This window comes from Grammomys surdaster, unplaced genomic scaffold (assembly GCF_004785775.1).
Source record: "Grammomys surdaster isolate TR1022 unplaced genomic scaffold, NIH_TR_1.0 121931, whole genome shotgun sequence".
NCBI classification, from domain to species: domain Eukaryota; kingdom Metazoa; phylum Chordata; class Mammalia; order Rodentia; family Muridae; genus Grammomys; species Grammomys surdaster.
Window position 1 is genome coordinate 1 of NW_021617584.1, and position 6,959 is coordinate 6,959.

General features: G+C 43.6%; 1 long non-coding RNA gene across 1 annotated transcript; it reads left to right on the top strand.

The window, feature by feature from the left end:
- Positions 1 to 758: 758 nt before the first annotated feature.
- LOC114636090 lies at positions 759 to 1,628 on the top strand. The gene is made up of 2 exons (XR_003713568.1): positions 759 to 1,129; positions 1,334 to 1,628. It is a non-coding gene; the product is annotated as an uncharacterized LOC114636090 (long non-coding RNA).
- The last annotated feature ends 5,331 nt before the right edge of the window (positions 1,629 to 6,959 follow it).

Genomic DNA, 6,959 nt, shown 5'->3' on the forward strand with positions numbered 1-6,959 from the left:
CTCCATCATCCAGAAAAATGTCTCGTACATCATTAATAACATCTTCAGTCACAGATCTATACAATTTAGGTACGGTGTTTGTGTTTGCCGAGTTCGCCATTTCCACACACAACACAAACAAGAGGGAACGAGATATAAAGAAAAAAAAAAAAAGAAAAAGAAAAAAAAACTGAGACCCGGAGGGTGACCCAAGTCACCCGCAAGAGAGGGGCAAAAATTTCTCAACAAAACCGATCCAGAAGGAGTAAGAGGCGGGAGACCAGGAGAAGGGGGGCACTCCTCCCGCAGCTAAAAACCTCGAGAATCGCCTAAAGGAAAAAAATGAAAAAAAAAAAATAAGCCACGACCCCTTAGGGGGTTAGGGGGCGTCACCCGCTCCCCACTCGGCGCCGAGGAGGGAAACCAACACCGGTCACCGCTCCCCGCGCCACCGCTGCCGCCACCGGCTGCAGCTCCAGCCGTCCGGTCCGCCTGCTTCTCCCCTTTATATAGCGAGCCAACAAGCTGCGCGAGCTGCCGCCGTCGCTGCCGCCGAGAAACAGGGCGGAGGGAGGGAGGGGCGGAAAGGGCGGGGGCAGCGGGGGGCGGGGCCGAGAGCAAGACACCGCGAGAACCGCGTGCGCACGCGCGCCGGGGCGTCGCCAGTCCCTGGATGAGGCTGGGTGGGCGGGGCCGCGGGCCTGGAGTAAAAGAAGGCGCGCCGCCGCCTTTTTTCCCCCAAGTCTCGCGTGATCACGTGGTCGGCGCCCTGGCGGAAGCGTTCTGCGGTAGTGATCCCGGCGCGTTGGCGGGTTGGCCAGGACTTGTCACTGGAGGAGGCTGGTTTATTTAGGGAACCCAGAGTTGAAAGGTACCTAGCACTGCGTCGGATGGACGCGCAGCCGCTCCGGTGGAGCGGAGAAGAAGAGTAACCGTGGAGACTCCGGGCTCTCCCGAGGATGGCTGCGGAGGGACGGCACGTCACGTGGTGCGGCTTCCGGCTCCCGCGCGCGCTGGGGCTTTGGGACAGTTTTAAATGCGGAGTCATCTTTTGATTCGTGAGCTTAGATCGGACGGGAGGCTAGTTCGCGCGTCTTGCAAAGAATAGACTTTGTGAAGTTGTGTGCACGTCTAAAGGAGAGGAAAGCCTGTAGGTGTTTTCAGCTGTTTGTCTCTACAGAATTAAACTGTAACGTGGTTTGGCTAAAATACCCCAAAGATTCAGCCTCTACCAACTCAGATAATTTAAATGACTTCTTAGAGAGGTAGAAATGACAAAAAAGAAAATGAACTCGGATACAACTACTAGCTTGTGAACTCCCTGACATAAAATTGCTGCTTTTGTTTTTTTTAGTATTACCCAAGTGCTGTGATTTGCACTCTGGCCAGCACACAGTGACTAACCACATCAGAAACCCATGCCCTTGACTCACCAACTTGCTTGGCCTGTCACAAGAAATCAGAGTTTGTCGGCATCTTGGTGTGCAATTCATTGGGAGTTTGACCTGTGACGTCCAAACAAATCTAGTCTTTGTGTCAACATTTCACGGAACAGACTCCTGTTTAACACTGCCACTTTTCCTGGTCCAAGGAATTTGGGGACAAATAAAATGTAATGTGGATGTGTTAATTTTATATTCAAAAAGCAATCAAACAATGTCATTCTATGCCTGTGAAGCCAAATGTATAGATGATCAAAGACTAGTAGAGCAAGAAGAGACTACAGCCTTGTCTTCTATGGCCTAGGGAAAGGGATTAGAGAAGACGGGCTGCCATGCATACTGAGAAGCTAGACATAATACTGTCTCTTGGGAGATTTTTTTTTTTTTTCAGTTCAGGGTTTTTCTATATCCTTGGCTTTCCTGTATCTCAGAGATCTGCCTGCCTCTGCTTTCCCAGTGCTGTTGGTATCAAGCTCCTAACCTAGTGACAACACATCTAGGTGACCCCCACATCGTTTCCAAGGCAATTGCCATACACTCCCAGGATCCACCTGGCTACCTCACCTCACCTTCACTGGGAGAGGCTATGTCACCGCCCATATAAAACAGGCAGAACCCCCTGACCTCGCTCTCTTCCTCCATCTTCTTCTATTCTCTCCCCCCACCTTTGCTCTATCTCCTGAATAACGCCCCCCCACCCCCACCCCGCCTTGGAACTGTTTGGTCTGGTGTGATCTGTTCTAAGCTGCACACAGACATCTAACAAGTGCTGGGATTAAAGGCACGCCAACCATACTTGACTCTAGGACTTCTTCAACATTAGCTCCATTCTCTTCTTTACCTTTTTTTTTTCTTTTCTCTTTTTTGTTTGTTTGAGACAGGGTCCGCAAGGTTCAGGAGTGCATAGTAACCCTGTTGACCTAGCTGGCCTTGAACTCACAGATACCCACTTCTCTGTCCTCTGAGTGTTGGGATGTGCCACACTACATCTGAGCCACTAAATAGTGGCTCAGCAGTTCCCTACACAGATATGTCTGGTCTGGAGCACTAGAAAAATAATTCACAGGGCATAAGTATTTGAAATTGTAATCAAATCGACATTTTTAACGTTTTTTAATATTTAGGTTACAATTGTGAAAAAATGAGGAGGCTCATTCCCAGTGGGTCTCACTCTGCTATTTTAAGACTGCACATACATACTGGGAACATTTTGCTCCTAGTTTTTTTCTCCCACTTGACATTCCTAACTAAATGATCAGGTAGGTGTTTTGCCATCAGTTGAGGTTAAGACCACTGAAGAGGATCCTTGGAAGAGGATCTGGAAACTTCCTTCTCTACAGACTTAATCTTCAGAAGGAATTGATTAGATCTATGTTGTTAGGTCTGATTTGTGAAATGAATGTTAATTGGATTTTTTTTTAAATGATTCCTTGATGCACTTAAGAGATGACTCAGCACTTAAAAGTGCTTGCGGCTCTTCCTGAGGACATCACATCAGGAGACCCAACCAGCACGACCCCAGCTCCGGAAGTACCTTCACACACGTGTGCAGTGATGCACATGTATATACAAAAGTGAAAGTAAACTTTTAGAAAAACAATATGATCAGGCTGCTGGAGGCTCTTTCCATGTCTGTGCAGTCTAGATTGCAACACAGAATGTTTTTCCCCAGGGCTCTTCTCTCCAGTACCCACGTGCCTCTAAGAAACCACCATGGATTCCATTACAGTGTATTGTTCATACGTCTTCAGTTAGCTATAGTACTTCAGTCACAGTGAATGTGTGTCAACCAGCTTCAGATGTTTTCGGATTTTATATCAAAATTCTGGAACTTAATGTTTAACTTCCAAGACAAGACTGTCTGGAAAGCATTCATGCAAAACTGCATTATATTAGTTATTTTTAACAGACCCTTCTTCTAATGCTTGAATGACTTCTAATTTTAATAGCTCTTTGTATGAAACATACTGGATTTCCAATTTTGAGCTTATATTTTTAATGTATGTGGACACATACATGCCTTTTTTTTAATACATATCTTTCTGTAACTTCTAAGTCTTTTTTTTTTTTTTTTAGGTTTTTCGAGACAGGGTTTCTCTATGTAGTCCTGGCTGTCCTGGAACTCACTCTGTAGACCAGGCTGACCTCGAACTCAGAAATCCGCCTGTCTCTGCCTCCCAAGTGCTGGGATTAAAGCCGTGCACCACCACTGCCCGGCTAACTTCTAAGTCTTTTATATAAATCAATAAAAATATCTGTATAAGCCATGGATGGTAGACACACTTTTGATCTCAGGCAGAGGCAAGAGGATCTCTGTGAGTTCTAGGACAGCCAGGAGTACATAGAGAGACCCTGTCTCAAACAGAAAAACAACAACAAAACCTAAATATTTTGAAGAACCAGGACCTCCATGATGATGCCCAAATCGTTAAAATGATCCTTACCTAGTCTACAGATTGAAATGCTAATGTCTTGCCAACATGGGAGAGAAGAAATTTATATATATATATATGAAAATACAGAGCAGAAACAAAACTCTCTAGTATTGAGTCTTAAGAATCATGATGAGCTGGGTGAAATCAACCTAGCAGCAACAAGTACACATAGTACCTAGGTTGTGTGTGTTATTTCAGGACCAGTGCTTTTGAGAAGTTTCTGTTTTCTAATTCTAAGCCACAAGCAGGGAAAGCCTTCCTTAAAACAAGAACAAAACCTCAATTTTTTATTTTATAAAATATGTGTCTCGAAGAGCTTCAGAACTGACCAATCCAGTAACTTCGAGTAACACTTGTTTCTGGATTAGGATCTTGAACTCTTTTTCACTAAGGAATCAAGGTTCCTTGGAGATAGTAGCTATTTCAGGCTCCCAGATCTTAGCACAACTGACTCTATGATGAAAGTTCCATTGAGACCACAAAACTCGGCTCATAGCAGCACCACCAGCCAAAACAAAGACCTAATCCTTCAAAGTCCATAGAAAAATCTCTAAAGTACTAACCTTGTTTCTTTTTGTTTGGTTTTGTTTTTTTGGTATTGGTTTGGTTTTTTGGCTTCTGTAGTTCCACTTTTAGCCAACTGTTCTTGTTCATTGAAGTATGACAAACAGATACGGTTTTTGGGCTTAAAAGCTCACCCTGAAAAAGGCTCCGGACTACACCAGAATCCCAAGCACTCACTGTACTTGCCAGTTGGTTATTAAAGACTTTATTGGCTTAAACCTGTTTCTGAGTAGTCTACTCTGGTGGATACCCTACAACAACTCCATACATGGTACAAGAAAAATATTTCTTTAGGGATCCAGCATGTAACTCAGTGCACTACTCAGTAGATTACAGAGTACACATGAAGCTCTGGGTTCTATCCCCAGGACTGCCTAAAACTGGTCATAGTGCTGTAAACCTATAATTTCAGCAACTGAGGCAGTAGCAAAAGAGGAAAAGCTCAACATTAGCCATAAGTTCATATCCAGCCCAAGTTACATGAAATTTTGTCTCAAAAAACAAACAAAAACTCCAAATAAAATTCTCAAGTATGACTCATCCAAACCAAATGTGGAATATCTTTTCCTACAGATAACCAAAGAGAAGAATTTGAATCCTATTTTGTTGTTGTTGTTTTTTTTGTTTTGTTTTCCGAGACAGGGTTTCTCTGTGTAGCCCTGGTTGTTCTGGAACTCACTCTTTAGACCAGGCTGGCCTCTGACTCAGAAATCTGCCTGTCTTTGCCTCCCAAGTGCTGGGATTAAAGGCATGTGACACCACTGTCCAGCTTATATTTGTATTCTAAAAAATGTGCCACCACTGCCTGGCTTGAATCCTATTTTAACAAAGTACCACTCATTAAATAGTTTTAAATAAGTATTTTTTCATGGCTCTGGAATCTAGCATTTCAACTATGGAAGCAGGTCCATATAGTCACAGACAGTGGATAGAATCCTGTAACGGTTAACTGCCTTGTGTTAGTTTGCCTATGCTAATGAACGTCCAGATAAGTAAAAAAATATTATTTATGAATGTGTCTGTAAAGGTATATTGTGGTTTGGATATGCACTGATTGGCTGCTTGGCTTTAGTAAGTGATTGGATTCTTGAGACTCTGATGTAATGAACAGATTATTCTCTTAATAAAGTAAAAATATGGTGGCATTGTATTATTGGGGGTTGATGGAAAGTAGGAAATGCGGCCTACTTAGGAAGTGGGTCACTAGAGGCATTCCCTTCAGGGTTAGGTCTTGCCCTGGGCCTTTTGTGTAATCCTGTTTCCTCTGCTTTCCCATTGTGATGTAGTCGGTCTGTTCTGCCTTACCCCTCCTTCCCTGAGAGTCTTTAAATGAATTAAAATATTTATTTATATGAATTAAAATAAATCTTCCCTCGACTTTAAATTGTCCCCTCAGGTATTTTAGTCACAAATATTTGAAAGTCACCAATACAAGTCTTTTCAGTAGCATTTACATAAATAAACTAAATACTGAAGATTACAATCATGAATAGGAATTCATATCCTATCTGTCAATGGCCATAGTGGGACAAAAGACAGAATGAAGGTGAATTCTCTTCTGTGCTTTTTTAGCTGAAGCATCTGTCTTCCTAGAATTTCAGCGTTTCTGGTTTTCAGGGTTTTGAGATAGAACTTAGAACATGATGCCCTTAAGTTTCTATCTCGTACTCTAGTTCTCAATCCTATAGATTTAGACCTGGTCTTACACCGCTGGCTCCTGAGATTTTCCAAGCCATTGAATCTCCCAGGTCTTCAGTCTGCAAAATCTGGTCACTGGACTTCTTGACCTCAATAATGATGTGAGCCTGTTCTCGATATGTGTCTTGTTTCTTTATAGAATGCAAATAATATCTCTTCCTTGCTTATTCCCAGTATCAGTGTTCCTTAGTTTGTATATTGTTTGTACTCACTTTGTAGCCCAGACTGTCCTTGAACTCATGGAAATCCCCCTGCCTCTGCCTTGTGAGTACTGACATTGCCAGTGTGACCTGCCCCGACAAACGCCTCCTGTTTTTTTGTTTTTTTGTTTTTTTGTTTTTTTTGGTTTTTTTCAAGACAGGGTTTCTCTGTGTAGCCCTGGCTGTCCTAGAACTCACTCTGTAGACCAGGCTAGCCTCGAACTCTCGAATTCAGAAATCCGCCTGCCTCTGCCTCCCAAGTGCTAGGGTTAAAGGCGTGCTCCACCACCGCCCAGCGCCTCCATTTCTACAAACCATTCTCTCTGTCTTTATATCCCATTTCCCTTTTTAAAGGGTACCAGTTGGGTTGAATGGTCACATTACCAAGGCAGGACCTCAATCTAACAAAAACTGTGTCCTTAAAAGAGACACACAACAGGGCTGGAGAAATGGCGGAGCAGTTAAGAGCAGCCAAGAGCAGCCGCTGGTCTTCCAGAGAACTCAAGTTCAGATCCCTAAACCCGTTTTGGACAGCTCACAACCACCTGTAACTTCAGCTCCAGGGAGCTTGTTAGACTTAACATGCGCTTCTGGCTCCCGCTGTCTCTCTCTCTCTCTCTCTCTCTCTCTCTCTCTCTCTC